This window comes from Carassius carassius, chromosome 22, assembly GCF_963082965.1.
Source record: "Carassius carassius chromosome 22, fCarCar2.1, whole genome shotgun sequence".
In the NCBI taxonomy this organism is placed as follows: domain Eukaryota; kingdom Metazoa; phylum Chordata; class Actinopteri; order Cypriniformes; family Cyprinidae; genus Carassius; species Carassius carassius.
The window spans coordinates 22,489,735-22,508,519 of record NC_081776.1 but is presented as its reverse complement, the minus strand read 5'-3'; the positions used below and the strand labels follow the sequence as shown (position 1 = coordinate 22,508,519).

The following is an 18,785-nucleotide window of genomic DNA, read 5'->3' as shown; positions in this document are numbered from 1 at the left end:
AAGGATGAGTTTTTAGACACTTTTTGAAAATGGTTAAAGCCTCCGCTGCTCGAATTGAGATAGGCAAGCCGATCCACCAGCTGGAAACAGTCCAGGAAAAGGTCATTGAGAGTGATTTTGTGCCTCTTTGGGATGGCACCACGAGGCGTCGTTCACTTGCAGAACGCAAGCATAGGTCTGAACCAGCGACTTTAGGTATATTGCTGCAGAGCCAGTGGTTATCTTGTAGGCAAACATCAGTATCTTGAATCTGATGCGAACAGCTATTGGTAGCCAGTGCAAAATTATGAAGAGAGGTGTGACGTGGGCTTTCTTTGGCTCGTTTAAGACCACTCTTGCTGCTGCATCCTGGATCAGTTGCAGAGGCTTGATAGTACGTGCCGGAAGACCCGCCAAGGGAGCATAACAGTAGCCCAGTCTGGAGAAAACAAAGAGCTTGGACAAGGAATTGTGTGGCCTGCTCTGATCGGAAGGGTCTAATCTTCCGAACTTTGTATAAGGCAAATCTGCAGGACCGGGCCAGTGCAGCAATATGGCCTTTGAAACTTCACAAAACCTCAGGAGGATGTGGCCATGTGTTACATGAATATGAGAGGGATGCTATTACTGCCTTCATTCAGTGTTAGCCAGCATGAATGCAGAATTTTCACTTCATTGTATATAAAAGGATGGCACGGATCTACACGCAATGTCGCTGGATGAGATTCAGGGAATTTACCTAGAACCTCACAGTTTTCCACAAAATATCATTTCAGCTGCCCTGAAGAGGAGCTGTGGCCTTTTGCCCCCAGGAGACACAGGGAAACCCACACGGAAGGGGAGAGAGAACCTCACTCTTTCTTTCTAAGCCACGGGTGTCAAACTCAGTCCCTGGAAGGCCGGAGACCTGCAGAGTTTAGATTCAAGCCTGATTGAACACACCTGATCCAACTAATCATGGCCTTCAGGCTCATTTGAAAACTACATGCCTTGTGTGTTTGAGAAGGGTTGGAACAACACTCTACAGGGCTCGGGCCCTAAAGGAATTTAGTTTGATACCCCTGGTCTAAGCGCTCTCAGTGATCAGAAAAAAAGCACCACTCTGCCCCGTGTGAGACTCGAACTCACGACCTTCAGATTATGAGACTGACGCGCTGCCTAACTGCGCCAACGAGGCTTGTGGGCTAAAGGGCGCCCAAGCAGAGAATAAGTAGCTTCTAGATCCTTGCATTCAGGTGTGGCTCCAACAGGCAATCCCTAGCCAAGAAAGGGTGTCAGGATGGCCGAGCGGTCTAAGGCTCTGCGTTCAGGTCGCACTCTCCCCTGGAGGCTTGGGTTCGAATCCCACTTCTGACAGATCTATCATTTGGCTGCAGACAGAGACTTCAGTCTTCTGCTACGTTGAGCCAGCAGGGTGTTAACTTTGACAAAACACAGCATTTGGCAAATGCTAGTATTCATTGGGCAGGCATTGAAGACAAGGATGAGTTTTTAGACACTTTTTGAAAATGGTTAAAGCCTCCGCTGATTGAATTGAGATAGGCAAGCCGATCCACCAGCTGGGCACAGTCCAGGAAAAGGTCCTTGACAGTGATTTTGTGCCTCTTTGGGATGGCACCACGAGGCGTCGTTCACTTGCAGAACAGAAGCATAGGTCTGAACCAGCGACTTTAGGTATATTGCTGCAGAGCCAGTGGTTATCTTCTAGGCAAACATCAGTATCTTGAATCTGATGCGAACAGCTATTGGTAGCCAGTGCAAAATTATGAAGAGAGGTGTGACGTGGGCTTTCTTTGGCTCGTTGAAGACCACTCTCGCTGCTGCATCCTGGATCAGTTGCAGAGGCTTGATAGTACGTGCCGGAAGACACGCCAAGGGAGCATAACAGTAGCCCAGTCTGGAGAAAACAAAGAGCTTGGACAAGGAGTTGTGTGGCCTGCTCTGATCGGAAGGGTCTAATCTCCCGAACGTTGTATAAGGCAAATCTGCAGGACCGGGCCAGTGCAGCAATATGGCCTTTGAAACTTCACAAAACCTCAGGACGACGTGGCCATGTGTTACACGAATATGAGAGGGATTCTATTACTGCCTTCATGCATTGTTAGCCAGCATGAATGCAGAATTTTCACTTCATAGTATATGAAAGGATGGCACGGGTCTACACGCAATGTCGCTGGATGAGATTCAGGGAATTTACCTGGAACCTCACAGTTTTCCACAAAACATCATTTCACCTGCCCTGAAGAGGAGCTGTGGCCTTTTGCCCCCAGGAGACACAGGGAAACCCACACGGAAGGGGACAGAGAACCTCACTCTTTCTTTCTTAGCCACGGGTGTCAAACTCAGTCCCTGGAACGACGAGGCATCGTTCACTTGCAGAACGCAAGCATAGGTCTGAACCAGCGACTTTAGGTATATTGCTGCAGAGCCAGTGGTTATCTTGTAGGCAAACATCAGTATCTTGAATCTGATGCGAACAGCTATTGGTAGCCAGTGCAAAATTATGAAGAGAGGTGTGACGTGGGCTTTCTTTGGCTCGTTTAAGACCACTCTCGCTGCTGCATCCTGGATCAGTTGCAGAGGCTTGATAGTACGTGCCGGAAGACCCGCCAAGGGAGCATAACAGTAGCCCAGTCTGGAGAAAACAAAGAGCTTGGACAAGGAGTTATGTGGCCTGCTCTGATCGGAAGGGTCTAATCTTCCGAACTTTGTATAAGGCAAATCTGCAGGACCGGGCCAGTGCAGCAATATGGCATTTGAAACTTCACAAAACCTCAGGAGGATGTGGCCATGTGTTACATGAATATGAGAGGGATGCTATTACTGCCTTCATTCAGTGTTAGCCAGCATGAATGCAGAATTTTCACTTCATTGTATATAAAAGGATGGCACGGGTCTACACACAATGTCGCTGGATGAGATTCAGGGAATTTACCTGGAACCTCACAGTTTTCTACAAAACATCGTTTCACCTGCCCTGAAGAGGAGCTGTGGCCTTTTGCACCCAGGAGACACAGGGAAACCCACACGGAAGGGGACAGAGAAACTCACTCTTTCTTTCTAAGCCACGGGTGTCAAACTCAGTCCCTGGAAGGCCGGAGACCTGCAGAGTTTAGATTCAAGCCTGATTGAACACACCTGATCCAACTAATCATGGCCTTCAGGCTCATTTGAAAACTACATGCCTTGTGTGTTTGAGAAGGTTTGGAACAACACTCTACAGGGCTCGGGCCCTAAAGGAATTTAGTTTGATACCCCTGGTCTAAGCGCTCTCAGTGATCAGAAAAAATGCACCACTCTGCCCCGTGTGAGGCTCGAACTCACAACCTTCAGATTATGAGACTGACGCGCTGCCTAACTGCGCCAACGAGGCTTGTGAGCTAAAGGGTGCACAAACAGAGAATAAGTAGCTTCTAGATCCTTGCATTCAGGTGTGGCTCCAACAGGCAATCCCTAGCCAATCAAAGGTGTCAGGATGGCCAAGCGGTCTAAGGCGCTGTGTTCAGGTCGCAGTCTCCCCTGGAGGTGTGGGTTCGAATCCCACTTCTGACAGATCTATCCTTTGGCTGCAGACAGAGACTTCAGTCTTCTGCTACGTTGAGCCAGCAGGACGTTAACTTTGACAAAACACAGCATTTGGCAAATGCTAGTATTCATTGGGCAGGCGTTGAAGACAAGGATGAGTTTTTAGACACTTTTTGAAAATGGTTAAAGCCTCCGCTGCTCGAGTTGAGATAGGCAAGCCGATGCACCAGCTGGGAACAGTCCAGGAAAAGGTCCTTGAGAGTGATTTTGTGCCTCTTTGGGATGGCACCACGAGGCGTCGTTCACTAGCAGAACGCAAGCATAGGTCTGAACCAGCGACTTTAGGTATATAGCTGCAGAGCCAGTGGTTATCTTGTAGGCAAACATCAGTATCTTGAATCTGATGCGAACAGCTATTGGTAGCCAGTGCAAAATTATGAAGAGAGGTGTGAGGTGGGTTTTCTTTGGCTCGTTGAAGACCACTCTCGCTGCTGCATCCTGGATCAGTTGCAGAGGCTTGATAGTACGTGCCGGAAGACCCGCCAAGGGAGCATAACAGTAGCCCAGTCTGGAGAAAACAAAGAGCTTGGACAAGGAGTTGTGTGGCCTGCTCTGATCGGAAGGGTCTAATCTTCCGAACTTTGTATAAGGCAAATCTGCAAGACCGGGCCAGTGCAGCAATATGGCCTTTGAAACTTCACAAAACCTCAGGAGGATGTGGCCATGTGTTACATGAATATGAGAGGGATGCTATTACTGCCTTCATTCAGTGTTAGCCAGCATGAATGCAGAAATTTCACTTCATTGTATACAAAAGGATGGCACGGGTCTACACGCAATGTCGCTGGATGAGATTCAGGGAATTTACCTGGAACCTCACAGTTTTCCACAAAACATCATTTCACCTTCCCTGAAGAGGAGCTGTGGCCTTTTGCCCCCAGGAGACACAGGGAAACCCACACGGAAGGGGACAGAGAACCTCACTCTTTCTTTCTAAGCCACGGGTGTCAAACTCAGTCCCTGGAAGGCCGGAGACCTGCAGAGTTTAGATTCAAGCCTGATTGAACACACCTGATCCAACTAATCATGGCCTTCAGGCTCATTTGAAAACTACATGCCTTGTGTGTTTGAGAAGGGTTGGAAGAACACTCTACAGGGCTCGGGCCCTAAAGGAATTCAGTTTGACAGCCCTGGTCTAAGCGCTCTCAGTGATCAGAAAAAAGCACCACTCTGCCCCGTGTGAGGCTCGAACTCACGTCCTTCAGATTATGAGACTGACGCACTGCCTAACTGCGCCAACGAGGCTTGTGGGCTAAAGGGCGCCCAAACAGAGAATAAGTAGCTTCTAGATCCGTGCATTCAGGTGTGGCTCCAACAGGCCATCCCTAGCCAACCAAGTGTGTCAGGATGGCCGAGCGGTCTAAGGCGCTGCGTTCAGGTCGCAGTCTCCCCTGGAGGCGTGGGTTCGAATCCCACTTCTGACAGATCTATCCTTTGGCTGCAGACAGAGACTTCAGTCTTCTGCTACGTTGAGCCAGCAGGGCGTTAACTTTGACAAAACACAGCATTTGGCAAATGCTAGTATTCATTGGGCAGGCGTTGAAGACAAGGATGAGTTTTTAGACACTTTTTGAAAATGGTTAAAGCCTCCGCTGATTGAATTGAGATAGGCAAGCCGATCCACCCGCTGGGAACAGTCCAGGAAAAGGTCCTTGAGAGTGATTTTGTGCCTCTTTGGGATGGCACCACGAGGTGTCGTTCACTTGCAGAACGCAAGCATAGGTCTGAACCAGCGACTTTAGGTATATTGCTGCAGAGCCAGTGGTTATCTTGTAGGCAAACATCAGTATCTTGAATCTGATGCGAACAGCTATTGGTAGCCAGTGCAAAATTATGAAGAGAGGTGTGACGTGGGCTTTCTTTGGCTCGTTGAAGACCACTCTCGCTGCTGCATCCTGGATCAGTTGCAGAGGCTTGATAGTACGTGCCGGAAGACCCGCCAAGGGAGCATAACAGTAGCCCAGTCTGGAGAAAACAAAGAGCTTGGACAAGGAGTTGTGTGGCCTGCTCTGATTGGAAGGGTCTAATCTTCCGAACTTTGTATAAGGCAAATCTGCAGGACCGGGCCAGTGCAGCAATATGGCCTTTGAAACTTCACAAAACCTCAGGAGGATGTGGCCATGTGTTACATGAATATGAGAGGGATGCTATTACTGCCTTCATTCAGTGTTAGCCAGCATGAATGCAGAATTTTCACTTCATTGTATATAAAAGGATGGCACGGGTCTACACACAATGTCGCTGGATGAGATTCAGGGAATTTACCTGGAACCTCACAGTTTTCTACAAAACATCATTTCACCTGCCCTGAAGAGGAGCTGTGGCCTTTTGCCCCCAGGAGACACAGGGAAACCCACACGGAAGGGGACAGAGAACCTCACTCTTTCTTTCTAAGCCACGGGTGTCAAACTCAGTCCCTGGAAGGCCGGAGACCTGCAGAGTTTAGATTCAAGCCTGATTGAACACACCTGATCCAACTAATCATGGCCTTCAGGCTCATTTGAAAACTACATGCCTTGTGTGTTTGAGAAGGTTTGGAACAACACTCTACAGGGCTCGGGCCCTAAAGGAATTTAGTTTGATACCCCTGGTCTAAGCGCTCTCAGTGATCAGAAAAAAAGCACCACTCTGCCCCGTGTGAGGCTCGAACTCACAACCTTAAGATTATGAGACTGACGCGCTGCCTAACTGCGCCAACGAGGCTTGTGAGCTAAAGGGTGCACAAACAGAGAATAAGTAGCTTCTAGATCCTTGCATTCAGGTGTGGCTCCAACAGGCCATCCCTAGCCAATCAAGGGTGTAAGGATGGCCAAGCGGTCTAAGGCGCTGTGTTCAGGTCGCAGTCTCCCCTGGAGGTGTGGGTTCGAATCCAACTTCTGACAGATCTATCCTTTGGCTGCAGACAGAGACTTCAGTCTTCTGCTACGTTGAGCCAGCAGGACGTTAACTTTGACAAAACACAGCATTTGGCAAATGCTAGTATTCATTGGGCAGGCGTTGAAGACAAGGATGAGTTTTTAGACGCTTTTTGAAAATGGTTAAAGCCTCCGCTGCTCGAGTTGAGATAGGCAAGCCGATGCACCAGCTGGGAACAGTCCAGGAAAAGGTCCTTGAGAGTGATTTTGTGCCTCTTTGGGATGGCACCACGAGGCGTCGTTCACTTGCAGAACGCAAGCATAGGTCTGAACCAGCGACTTTAGGTATATTGCTGCAGAGCCAGTGGTTATCTTGTAGGCAAACATCAGTATCTTGAATCTGATGCGAACAGCTATTGGTAGCCAGTGCAAAATTATGAAGAGAGGTGTGACGTGGGCTTTCTTTGGCTCGTTGAAGACCACTCTCGCTGCTGCATCCTGGATCAGTTGCAGAGGCTTGATAGTACGTGCCGGAAGACCCACCAAGTGAGCATAACAGTAGCCCAGTCTGGAGAAAACAAAGAGCTTGGACAAGGAGTTGTGTGGCCTGCTCGGATCGGAAGGGTCTAATCTCCCGAACGTTGTATAAGGCAAATCTGCAGGACCGGGCCAGTGCAGCAATATGGCCTTTGAAACTTCACAAAACCTCAGGACGACGTGGCCATGTGTTACATGAATATGAGAGGGATTCTATTACTGCCTTCATGCAGTGTTAGCCAGCATGAATGCAGAATTTTCACTTCATTGTATCTGAAAGGATGGCACGGGTCTACACGCAATGTCGCTGGATTAGATTCAGGGAATTTACCTGGAACCTCACAGTTTTCCACAAAACCTCATTTCACCTGCCCTGAAGAGGAGCTGTTGCCTTTTGCCCCCAGGAGACACAGGGAAACACACACGGAAGGGGACAGAGAACCTCACTCTTTCTTTCTTAGCCACGGGTGTCAAACTCAGTCCCTGGAAGGCCGGAGACCTGCAGAGTTTAGATTCAAGCCTGATTGAACACACCTGATCCAACTAATCATGGCCTTCAGGCTCATTTGAAAACTACATGCCTTGTGTGTTTGAGAAGGGTTGGAAGAACACTCTACAGGGCTCGGGCCCTAAAGGAATTTAGTTTGATAACCCTGGTCTAAGCGCTCTCAGTGATCAGAAAAAAGCACCACTCTGCCCCGTGTGAGGCTCGAACTCACGTCCTTCAGATTATGAGACTGACGCACTGCCTAACTGCGCCAACGAGGCTTGTGGGCTAAAGGGCGCCCAAACAGAGAATAAGTAGCTTCTAGATCCGTGCATTCAGGTGTGGCTCCAACAGGCCATCCCTAGCCAACCAAGTGTGTCAGGATGGCCGAGCGGTCTAAGGCGCTGCGTTCAGGTCGCAGTCTCCCCTGGAGGCGTGGGTTCGAATCCCACTTCTGACAGATCTATCCTTTGGCTGCAGACAGAGACTTCAGTCTTCTGCTACGTTGAGCCAGCAGGGCGTTAACTTTGACAAAACACAGCATTTGGCAAATGCTAGTATTCATTGGGCAGGCGTTGAAGACAAGGATGAGTTTTTAGACACTTTTTGAAAATGGTTAAAGCCTCCGCTGATTGAATTGAGATAGGCAAGCCGATCCACCAGCTGGGAACAGTCCAGGAAAAGGTCCTTGAGAGTGATTTTGTGCCTCTTTGGGATGGCACCACGAGGTGTCGTTCACTTGCAGAACGCAAGCATAGGTCTGAACCAGCGACTTTAGGTATATTGCTGCAGAGCCAGTGGTTATCTTGTAGGCAAACATCAGTATCTTGAATCTGATGCGAACAGCTATTGGTAGCCAGTGCAAAATTATGAAGAGAGGTGTGACGTGGGCTTTCTTTGGCTCGTTGAAGACCACTCTCGCTGCTGCATCCTGGATCAGTTGCAGAGGCTTGATAGTACGTGCCGGAAGACCCGCCAAGGGAGCATAACAGTAGCCCAGTCTGGAGAAAACAAAGAGCTTGGACAAGGAGTTGTGTGGCCTGCTCTGATTGGAAGGGTCTAATCTTCCGAACTTTGTATAAGGCAAATCTGCAGGACCGGGCCAGTGCAGCAATATGGCCTTTGAAACTTCACAAAACCTCAGGAGGATGTGGCCATGTGTTACATGAATATGAGAGGGATGCTATTACTGCCTTCATTCAGTGTTAGCCAGCATGAATGCAGAATTTTCACTTCATTGTATATAAAAGGATGGCACGGGTCTACACACAATGTCGCTGGATGAGATTCAGGGAATTTACCTGGAACCTCACAGTTTTCTACAAAACATCATTTCACCTGCCCTGAAGAGGAGCTGTGGCCTTTTGCCCCCAGGAGACACAGGGAAACCCACACGGAAGGGGACAGAGAACCTCACTCTTTCTTTCTAAGCCACGGGTGTCAAACTCAGTCCCTGGAAGGCCGGAGACCTGCAGAGTTTAGATTCAAGCCTGATTGAACACACCTGATCCAACTAATCATGGCCTTCAGGCTCATTTGAAAACTACATGCCTTGTGTGTTTGAGAAGGTTTGGAACAACACTCTACAGGGCTCGGGCCCTAAAGGAATTTAGTTTGATACCCCTGGTCTAAGCGCTCTCAGTGATCAGAAAAAAAGCACCACTCTGCCCCGTGTGAGGCTCGAACTCACAACCTTAAGATTATGAGACTGACGCGCTGCCTAACTGCGCCAACGAGGCTTGTGAGCTAAAGGGTGCACAAACAGAGAATAAGTAGCTTCTAGATCCTTGCATTCAGGTGTGGCTCCAACAGGCCATCCCTAGCCAATCAAGGGTGTAAGGATGGCCAAGCGGTCTAAGGCGCTGTGTTCAGGTCGCAGTCTCCCCTGGAGGTGTGGGTTCGAATCCAACTTCTGACAGATCTATCCTTTGGCTGCAGACAGAGACTTCAGTCTTCTGCTACGTTGAGCCAGCAGGACGTTAACTTTGACAAAACACAGCATTTGGCAAATGCTAGTATTCATTGGGCAGGCGTTGAAGACAAGGATGAGTTTTTAGACGCTTTTTGAAAATGGTTAAAGCCTCCGCTGCTCGAGTTGAGATAGGCAAGCCGATGCACCAGCTGGGAACAGTCCAGGAAAAGGTCCTTGAGAGTGATTTTGTGCCTCTTTGGGATGGCACCACGAGGCGTCGTTCACTTGCAGAACGCAAGCATAGGTCTGAACCAGCGACTTTAGGTATATTGCTGCAGAGCCAGTGGTTATCTTGTAGGCAAACATCAGTATCTTGAATCTGATGCGAACAGCTATTGGTAGCCAGTGCAAAATTATGAAGAGAGGTGTGACGTGGGCTTTCTTTGGCTCGTTGAAGACCACTCTCGCTGCTGCATCCTGGATCAGTTGCAGAGGCTTGATAGTACGTGCCGGAAGACCCACCAAGTGAGCATAACAGTAGCCCAGTCTGGAGAAAACAAAGAGCTTGGACAAGGAGTTGTGTGGCCTGCTCGGATCGGAAGGGTCTAATCTCCCGAACGTTGTATAAGGCAAATCTGCAGGACCGGGCCAGTGCAGCAATATGGCCTTTGAAACTTCACAAAACCTCAGGACGACGTGGCCATGTGTTACATGAATATGAGAGGGATTCTATTACTGCCTTCATGCAGTGTTAGCCAGCATGAATGCAGAATTTTCACTTCATTGTATCTGAAAGGATGGCACGGGTCTACACGCAATGTCGCTGGATTAGATTCAGGGAATTTACCTGGAACCTCACAGTTTTCCACAAAACCTCATTTCACCTGCCCTGAAGAGGAGCTGTTGCCTTTTGCCCCCAGGAGACACAGGGAAACACACACGGAAGGGGACAGAGAACCTCACTCTTTCTTTCTTAGCCACGGGTGTCAAACTCAGTCCCTGGAAGGCCGGAGACCTGCAGAGTTTAGATTCAAGCCTGATTGAACACACCTGATCCAACTAATCATGGCCTTCAGGCTCATTTGAAAACTACATGCCTTGTGTGTTTGAGAAGGGTTGGAAGAACACTCTACAGGGCTCGGGCCCTAAAGGAATTTAGTTTGATAACCCTGGTCTAAGCGCTCTCAGTGATCAGAAAAAAGCACCACTCTGCCCCGTGTGAGGCTCGAACTCACGTCCTTCAGATTATGAGACTGACGCACTGCCTAACTGCGCCAACGAGGCTTGTGGGCTAAAGGGCGCCCAAACAGAGAATAAGTAGCTTCTAGATCCGTGCATTCAGGTGTGGCTCCAACAGGCCATCCCTAGCCAACCAAGTGTGTCAGGATGGCCGAGCGGTCTAAGGCGCTGCGTTCAGGTCGCAGTCTCCCCTGGAGGCGTGGGTTCGAATCCCACTTCTGACAGATCTATCCTTTGGCTGCAGACAGAGACTTCAGTCTTCTGCTACGTTGAGCCAGCAGGGCGTTAACTTTGACAAAACACAGCATTTGGCAAATGCTAGTATTCATTGGGCAGGCGTTGAAGACAAGGATGAGTTTTTAGACACTTTTTGAAAATGGTTAAAGCCTCCGCTGATTGAATTGAGATAGGCAAGCCGATCCACCAGCTGGGAACAGTCCAGGAAAAGGTCCTTGAGAGTGATTTTGTGCCTCTTTGGGATGGCACCACGAGGTGTCGTTCACTTGCAGAACGCAAGCATAGGTCTGAACCAGCGACTTTAGGTATATTGCTGCAGAGCCAGTGGTTATCTTGTAGGCAAACATCAGTATCTTGAATCTGATGCGAACAGCTATTGGTAGCCAGTGCAAAATTATGAAGAGAGGTGTGACGTGGGCTTTCTTTGGCTCGTTGAAGACCACTCTCGCTGCTGCATCCTGGATCAGTTGCAGAGGCTTGATAGTACGTGCCGGAAGACCCGCCAAGGGAGCATAACAGTAGCCCAGTCTGGAGAAAACAAAGAGCTTGGACAAGGAGTTGTGTGGCCTGCTCTGATTGGAAGGGTCTAATCTTCCGAACTTTGTATAAGGCAAATCTGCAGGACCGGGCCAGTGCAGCAATATGGCCTTTGAAACTTCACAAAACCTCAGGAGGATGTGGCCATGTGTTACATGAATATGAGAGGGATGCTATTACTGCCTTCATTCAGTGTTAGCCAGCATGAATGCAGAATTTTCACTTCATTGTATATAAAAGGATGGCACGGGTCTACACACAATGTCGCTGGATGAGATTCAGGGAATTTACCTGGAACCTCACAGTTTTCTACAAAACATCATTTCACCTGCCCTGAAGAGGAGCTGTGGCCTTTTGCCCCCAGGAGACACAGGGAAACCCACACGGAAGGGGACAGAGAACCTCACTCTTTCTTTCTAAGCCACGGGTGTCAAACTCAGTCCCTGGAAGGCCGGAGACCTGCAGAGTTTAGATTCAAGCCTGATTGAACACACCTGATCCAACTAATCATGGCCTTCAGGCTCATTTGAAAACTACATGCCTTGTGTGTTTGAGAAGGTTTGGAACAACACTCTACAGGGCTCGGGCCCTAAAGGAATTTAGTTTGATACCCCTGGTCTAAGCGCTCTCAGTGATCAGAAAAAAAGCACCACTCTGCCCCGTGTGAGGCTCGAACTCACAACCTTCAGATTATGAGACTGACGCGCTGCCTAACTGCGCCAACGAGGCTTGTGAGCTAAAGGGTGCACAAACAGAGAATAAGTAGCTTCTAGATCCATGCATTCAGGTGTGGCTCCAACAGGCCATCCCTAGCCAACCAAGTGTGTCAGGATGGCCGAGCAGTCTAAGGCGCTGCGTTCAGGTCGCAGTCTCCCCTGGAGGCGTGGGTTCGAATCCCACTTCTGACAGATCTATCCTTTGGCTGCAGACAGAGACTTAGGTCTTCTGCTACGTTGAGCCAGCAGGGCGTTAACTTTGACAAAACACAGCATTTGGCAAATGCTAGTATTCATTGGGCAGGCGTTGAAGACAAGGATGAGTTTTTAGACACTTTTTGAAAATGGTTAAAGCCTCCGCTGATTGAATTGAGATAGGCAAGCCGATCCACCAGCTGGGAACAGTCCAGGAAAAGGTCCTTGAGAGTGATTTTGTGCCTCTTTGGGATGGCACCACGAGGCGTCGTTCACTTGCAGAACGCAAGCATAGGTCTGAACCAGCGACTTTAGGTATATAGCTGCAGAGCCAGTGGTTATCTTGTAGGCAAACATCAGTATCTTGAATCTGATGCGAACAGCTATTGGTAGCCAGTGCAAAATTATGAAGAGAGGTGTGACGTGGGTTTTCTTTGGCTCGTTGAAGACCACTCTCGCTGCTGCATCCTGGATCAGTTGCAGAGGCTTGATAGTACGTGCCGGAAGACCCGCCAAGGGAGCATAACAGTAGCCCAGTCTGGAGAAAACAAAGAGCTTGGACAAGGAGTTGTGTGGCCTGCTCGGATCGGAAGGGTCTAATCTTCCGAACTTTGTATAAGGCAAATCTGCAAGACCGGGCCAGTGCAGCAATATGGCCTTTGAAACTTCACAAAACCTCAGGAGGATGTGGCCATGTGTTACATGAATATGAGAGGGATGCTATTACTGCCTTCATTCAGTGTTAGCCAGCATGAATGCAGAATTTTCACTTCATTGTATACAAAAGGATGGCACGGGTCTACACGCAATGTCGCTGGATGAGATTCAGGGAATTTACCTGGAACCTCACAGTTTTCCACAAAACATCATTTCACCTTCCCTGAAGAGGAGCTGTGGCCTTTTGCCCCCAGGAGACACAGGGAAACCCACACGGAAGGGGACAGAGAACCTCACTCTTTCTTTCTAAGCCACGGGTGTCAAACTCAGTCCCTGGAAGGCCGGAGACCTGCAGAGTTTAGATTCAAGCCTGATTGAACACACCTGATCCAACTAATCATGGCCTTCAGGCTCATTTGAAAACTACATGCCTTGTGTGTTTGAGAAGGGTTGGAAGAACACTCTACAGGGCTCGGGCCCTAAAGGAATTCAGTTTGACAGCCCTGGTCTAAGCGCTCTCAGTGATCAGAAAAAAGCACCACTCTGCCCCGTGTGAGGATCGAACTCACGACCTTCAGATTATGAGACTGACGCGCTGCCTAACTGCGCCAATGAGGCTTGTGGGCTAAAAGACGCCCAAACAGAGAATAAGTAGCTTCTAGATCCGTGCATTCAGGTGTGGCTCCAACAGGCCATCCCTAGCCAACCAAGTGTGTCAGGATGGCCGAGCGGTCTAAGGCGCTGCGTTCAGGTCGCAGTCTCCCCTGGAGGCGTGGGTTCGAATCCCACTTCTGACAGATCTATCCTTTGGCTGCAGACAGAGACTTCAGTCTTCTGCTACGTTGAGCCAGCAGGGCGTTAACTTTGACAAAACACAGCATTTGGCAAATGCTAGTATTCATTGGGCAGGCGTTGAAGACAAGGATGAGTTTTTAGACACTTTTTGAAAATGGTTAAAGCCTCCGCTGATTGAATTGAGATAGGCAAGCCGATCCACCAGCTGGGAACAGTCCAGGAAAAGGTCCTTGAGAGTGATTTTGTGCCTCTTTGGGATGGCACCACGAGGTGTCGTTCACTTGCAGAACGCAAGCATAGGTCTGAACCAGCGACTTTAGGTATATTGCTGCAGAGCCAGTGGTTATCTTGTAGGCAAACATCAGTATCTTGAATCTGATGCGAACAGCTATTGGTAGCCAGTGCAAAATTATGAAGAGAGGTGTGACGTGGGCTTTCTTTGGCTCGTTGAAGACCACTCTCGCTGCTGCATCCTGGATCAGTTGCAGAGGCTTGATAGTACGTGCCGGAAGACCCGCCAAGGGAGCATAACAGTAGCCCAGTCTGGAGAAAACAAAGAGCTTGGACAAGGAGTTGTGTGGCCTGCTCTGATCGGGAAGGGTCTAATCTTCCGAACTTTGTATAAGGCAAATCTGCAGGACCGGGCCAGTGCAGCAATATGGCCTTTGAAACTTCACAAAACCTCAGGAGGATGTGGCCATGTGTTACATGAATATGAGAGGGATGCTATTACTGCCTTCATTCAGTGTTAGCCAGCATGAATGCAGAATTTTCACTTCATTGTATATAAAAGGATGGCACGGGTCTACACGCAATGTCGTTGGATGAGATTCAGGGAATTTACCTGGAACCTCACAGTTTTCCACAAAACATTATTTCACCTGCCCTGAAGAGGAGCTGTGGCCTTTTGCCCCCAGGAGACACAGTGAAACCCACACGGAAGGGGACAGAGAACCTCACTCTTTCTTTCTAAGCCACGGGTGTCAAACTCAGTCCCTGGAAGGCCGGAGACCTGCAGAGTTAAGATTCAAGCCTGATTGAACACACCTGATTCAACTAATCATGGCCTTCAGGCTCATTTGAAAACTACATGCCTTGTGCGTTTGAGAAGGGTTGGAACAACACTCTACAGGGCTCGGGCCCTAAAGGAATTTAGTTTGATACCCCTGGTCTAAGCGCTCTCAGTGATCAGAAAAAAAGCACCACTCTGCCCCGTGTGAGACTCGAACTCACGACCTTCAGATTATGAGACTGACGAGGTGCCTAACTGCGCCAACGAGGCTTGTGGGCTAAAGGGCGCCCAAGCAGAGAATAAGTAGCTTCTAGATCCTTGCATTCAGGTGTGGCTCCAACAGGCCATCCCTAGCCAAGAAAGGGTGTCAGGATGGCCAAGCGGTCTAAGGCGCTGCGTTCAGGTTGCAGTCTCCCCTGGAGGCGTGGGTTCGAATCCCACTTCTGACAGATCTATCCTTTGGCTGCAGACAGAGACTTCAGTCTTCTGCTACGTTGAGCCAGCAGGGTGTTAACTTTGACAAAACACAGCATTTGGCAAATGCTAGTATTCATTGGGCAGGCATTGAAGACAAGGATGAGTTTTTAGACACTTTTTGAAAATGGTTAAAGCCTCCGCTGCTCGAATTGAGATAGGCAAGCCGATCCACCAGCTGGGCACAGTCCAGGAAAAGGTCCTTGACAGTGATTTTGTGCCTCTTTGGGATGGCACCACGAGGCGTCTTTCACTTGCAGAACGGAAGCATAGGTCTGAACCAGCGACTTTAGGTATATTGCTGCAGAGCCAGTGGTTATCTTGTAGGCAAACATCAGTATCTTGAATCTGATGCGAACAGCTATTGGTAGCCAGTGCAAAATTATGAAGAGAGGTGTGACGTGGGCTTTCTTTGGCTCGTTGAAGACCACTCTCGCTGCTGCATCCTGGATCAGTTGCAGAGGCTTGATAGTACGTGCCGGAAGACCCGCCAAGGGAGCATAACAGTAGCCCAGTCTGGAGAAAACAAAGAGCTTGGACAAGGAGTTGTGTGGCCTACTCTGATCGGAAGGGTCTAATCTTCCGAACGTTGTATAAGGCAAATCTGCAGGACGGGGCCAGTGCAGCAATATGGCCTTTGAAACTTCACAAAACCTCAGGACGACGTGGCCATGTGTTACATGAATATGAGAGGGATTCTATTACTGCCTTCATGCAGTGTTAGCCAGCATGAATGCAGAATTTTCACTTCATTGTATATGAAAGGATGCCACGGGTCTACACGCAATGTCGCTGGATGAGATTCAGGGAATTTACCTGGAACCTCATAGTTTTCCACAAAACATCATTTCACCTGCCCTGAAGAGGAGCTGTGGCATTTTGCCCCCAGGAGACACAGGGAAACCCACACGGAAGGAGACAGAGAACCTCAGTCTTTCTTTCTTAGCCACGGGTGTCAAACTCAGTCCCTGGAACTACGAGGCGTCGTTCACTTGCAGAATGCAAGCATAGGTCTGAACCAGCGACTTTAGGTATATTGCTGCAGAGCCAGTGGTTATCTTGTAGGCAAACATCAGTATCTAGAATCTGATGTGAACAGCTATTGGTAGCCAGTGCAAAATTATGAAGAGAAGTTTGACGTGGGCTTTCTTTGGCTCGTTGAAGACCACTCTCGCTGCTGCATCCTGGATCAGTTGCAGAGGCTTGATAGTAGGTGCCGGAAGACCCGCCAAGGGAGCATAACAGTAGCCCAGTCTGGAGAAAACAAAGAGCTTGGACAAGGAGTTGTGTGGCCTGCTCTGATCGGAAGGGTCTAATCTTCCGAACGTTATATTAGGCAAATCTGCAGGACCGGGCCAGTGCAGCAATATGGCCTTTGAAACTTCACAAAACCTCAGGAGGATGTGGCCATGTGTTACATGAATATGAGAGGGATGCTATTACTGCCTTCATTCAGTGTTAGCCAGCATGAATGCAGAATTTTCACTTCATTGTATATAAAAGGATGGCACGGGTCTACACGCAATGTCGCTGGATGAGATTCAGGGAATTTCCCTGGAACCTCACAGTTTTCCACAAAACATCGTTTCACCTGCCCTGAGGAGGAGCTGTGGCCTTTTGCCCCCAGGAGACACAGGGAAACCCACACGGAAGGGGACAGAGAACCTCACTATTTCTTTCTAAGCCACGGGTGTCAAACTCAGTCCCTGGAAGGCCGGAGACCTGCAGAGTTTAGATTCAAGCCTGATTGAACACACCTGATCCAACTAATCATGGCCTTCAGGCTCATTTGAAAACTACATGCCTTGTGTGTTTGAGAAGGGTTGGAACAACACTCTACAGGGCTCGGGCCCTAAAGGAATTTAGTTTGATACCCCTGGTCTAAGCGCTCTCAGTGATCAGAAAAAAAGCACCACTCTGCCCTGTGTGAGGCTCGAACTCACGACCTTCAGATTATGACACTGACGCGCTGCCTAACTGAACAACGAGGCTTGTGGGCTGAAGGGTGCCCAAACAGAGAATAAGTAGCTTCTAGATCCTTGCATTCAGGTGTGGCTCGAAGAGGCCATCCCTAGCCAAGCAAGGGTGTCAGGATGGCCGAGCGGTCTAAGGAGCTGCGTTCAGGTTGCAGTCACCCCTGGAGGCGTGGGTTCAAATCCCACTTCTGACAGATCTATCCTTTGGCTGCAGACAGAGACTTCAGTCTTCTGCTACGTTGAGCCAGCAGGGCGTTAACTTTGACAAAACACAGCATTTGGCAAATGCTAGTATTCATTGGGCAGGCTTTGAAGACAAGGATGAGTTTTTAGACACTTTTTGAAAATGGTTAAAGCCTCCGCTGCTTGAATTGAGATAGGCAAGCCGATCCACCAGCTGGGAACAGTCCAGGAAAAGGTCCTTGAGAGTGATTTTGTGCCTCTTTGGGATGGCACCACGAGGCGTCGTTCACTTGCAGAACGCAAGCATAGGTCTGAACCAGCGACTTTAGGTATATTGCTGCAGAGCCAGTGGTTATCTTGTAGGCAAACATCAGTATCTTGAATCTGATGCGAACAGCTATTGGTAGCCAGTGCAAAATTATGAAGAGAGGTGTGACTTGGGCTTTCTTTGGCTCGGTGAAAACCACTCTCGCTGCTGCATCCTGGATCAGTTGCAGAGGCTTTATTGTACGTGCCGGAAGACCCGCCAAGGGAGCATAACAGTAGCCCAGTCTGGAGAAAACAAAGAGCTTGGACAAGGAGTTGTGTGGCCTGCTCTGATCGGAAGGGTCTAATCTTCCGAACGTTGTATAAGGCAAATCTGCAGGACCGGGCCAGTGCGGCAATATGGCCTTTGAAACTTCACAAAACCTCAGGAGGATGTGGCCATGTGTTACATGAATATGAGAGGGATGCTATTACTGCCTTCATTCAGTGTTAGCCATTATGAATGCAGAATTTTCACTTCATTGTATATAAAAGGATGGCACGGGTCTACACGCAATGTTGCTGGATGAGATTCAGGGAATTTACCTGGAACCTCACAGTTTTCCACAAAACATCATTTCACCTTCCCTGAAGAGGAGCTGTGGCCTTTTGCCCCCAGGAGACACAGGGAAACCCACACGGAAGGGGACAGAGAACCTCACTCTTTCTTTCTAAGCCACGGGTGTCAAACTCAGTCCCTGGAAGGCCGGAGACCTGCAGAGTTTAGATTCAAGCCTGATTGAACACACCTGATCCAACTAATCATGGCCTTCAGGCTCATTTGAAAACTTTATGCCTTGTGTGTTTGAGAAGGGTTGGAAGAACACTTTACAGGGCTCGGGCCCTAAAGGAATTTAGTTTGATACCCCTGGTCTAAGCGCTCTCAGTGATCAGAAAAAAGCACCACTCTGCCCTGTGTGAGGCTCAAACTCACGACCTTCAGATTATGAGACTGATGCGCTGCCTAACTGCGCCAACGAGGCTTGAGGGCCAAAGGGCGCCCAAACAGAGAATAAGTAGCTTCTATATCCTTGCATTCAGGTGTGGCTCCAACAGGCCATCCCTAGACAAGCAAGGGTGTCAGGATGGCCGAGCGGTCTAAG

At 49.0% G+C, this 18,785-nt stretch overlaps 17 non-coding genes across 17 annotated transcripts; 7 read left to right on the top strand and 10 right to left on the bottom strand.

The window, feature by feature from the left end:
- Positions 1-1,082: 1,082 nt before the first annotated feature.
- trnam-cau (transfer RNA methionine (anticodon CAU)) lies at positions 1,083-1,156 on the bottom strand. The gene has a single exon. It is a non-coding gene; the product is annotated as a tRNA-Met (tRNA).
- Positions 1,157-3,278: 2,122 nt separating this feature from the next.
- Positions 3,279-3,352, bottom strand: trnam-cau (transfer RNA methionine (anticodon CAU)). The gene has a single exon. It is a non-coding gene; the product is annotated as a tRNA-Met (tRNA).
- A 96-nt stretch (positions 3,353-3,448) lies between these two features.
- Positions 3,449-3,531, top strand: trnal-cag (transfer RNA leucine (anticodon CAG)). Its single transcript has one exon. It is a non-coding gene; the product is annotated as a tRNA-Leu (tRNA).
- Positions 3,532-4,735: 1,204 nt separating this feature from the next.
- trnam-cau (transfer RNA methionine (anticodon CAU)) lies at positions 4,736-4,809 on the bottom strand. The gene has a single exon. It is a non-coding gene; the product is annotated as a tRNA-Met (tRNA).
- A 96-nt stretch (positions 4,810-4,905) lies between these two features.
- On the top strand, positions 4,906-4,988 carry trnal-cag (transfer RNA leucine (anticodon CAG)). Its single transcript has one exon. It is a non-coding gene; the product is annotated as a tRNA-Leu (tRNA).
- A 1,205-nt stretch (positions 4,989-6,193) lies between these two features.
- On the bottom strand, positions 6,194-6,267 carry trnam-cau (transfer RNA methionine (anticodon CAU)). Its single transcript has one exon. It is a non-coding gene; the product is annotated as a tRNA-Met (tRNA).
- A 1,383-nt stretch (positions 6,268-7,650) lies between these two features.
- On the bottom strand, positions 7,651-7,724 carry trnam-cau (transfer RNA methionine (anticodon CAU)). Its single transcript has one exon. It is a non-coding gene; the product is annotated as a tRNA-Met (tRNA).
- Positions 7,725-7,820: 96 nt separating this feature from the next.
- trnal-cag (transfer RNA leucine (anticodon CAG)) lies at positions 7,821-7,903 on the top strand. Its single transcript has one exon. It is a non-coding gene; the product is annotated as a tRNA-Leu (tRNA).
- Positions 7,904-9,108: 1,205 nt separating this feature from the next.
- Positions 9,109-9,182, bottom strand: trnam-cau (transfer RNA methionine (anticodon CAU)). The gene has a single exon. It is a non-coding gene; the product is annotated as a tRNA-Met (tRNA).
- Positions 9,183-10,565: 1,383 nt separating this feature from the next.
- On the bottom strand, positions 10,566-10,639 carry trnam-cau (transfer RNA methionine (anticodon CAU)). The gene has a single exon. It is a non-coding gene; the product is annotated as a tRNA-Met (tRNA).
- Positions 10,640-10,735: 96 nt separating this feature from the next.
- On the top strand, positions 10,736-10,818 carry trnal-cag (transfer RNA leucine (anticodon CAG)). Its single transcript has one exon. It is a non-coding gene; the product is annotated as a tRNA-Leu (tRNA).
- A 1,205-nt stretch (positions 10,819-12,023) lies between these two features.
- Positions 12,024-12,097, bottom strand: trnam-cau (transfer RNA methionine (anticodon CAU)). The gene has a single exon. It is a non-coding gene; the product is annotated as a tRNA-Met (tRNA).
- Positions 12,098-12,193: 96 nt separating this feature from the next.
- Positions 12,194-12,276, top strand: trnal-cag (transfer RNA leucine (anticodon CAG)). The gene has a single exon. It is a non-coding gene; the product is annotated as a tRNA-Leu (tRNA).
- Positions 12,277-13,480: 1,204 nt separating this feature from the next.
- trnam-cau (transfer RNA methionine (anticodon CAU)) lies at positions 13,481-13,554 on the bottom strand. Its single transcript has one exon. It is a non-coding gene; the product is annotated as a tRNA-Met (tRNA).
- A 96-nt stretch (positions 13,555-13,650) lies between these two features.
- On the top strand, positions 13,651-13,733 carry trnal-cag (transfer RNA leucine (anticodon CAG)). Its single transcript has one exon. It is a non-coding gene; the product is annotated as a tRNA-Leu (tRNA).
- A 1,376-nt stretch (positions 13,734-15,109) lies between these two features.
- On the top strand, positions 15,110-15,192 carry trnal-cag (transfer RNA leucine (anticodon CAG)). Its single transcript has one exon. It is a non-coding gene; the product is annotated as a tRNA-Leu (tRNA).
- A 3,399-nt stretch (positions 15,193-18,591) lies between these two features.
- On the bottom strand, positions 18,592-18,665 carry trnam-cau (transfer RNA methionine (anticodon CAU)). The gene has a single exon. It is a non-coding gene; the product is annotated as a tRNA-Met (tRNA).
- Positions 18,666-18,785: the final 120 nt, after the last annotated feature.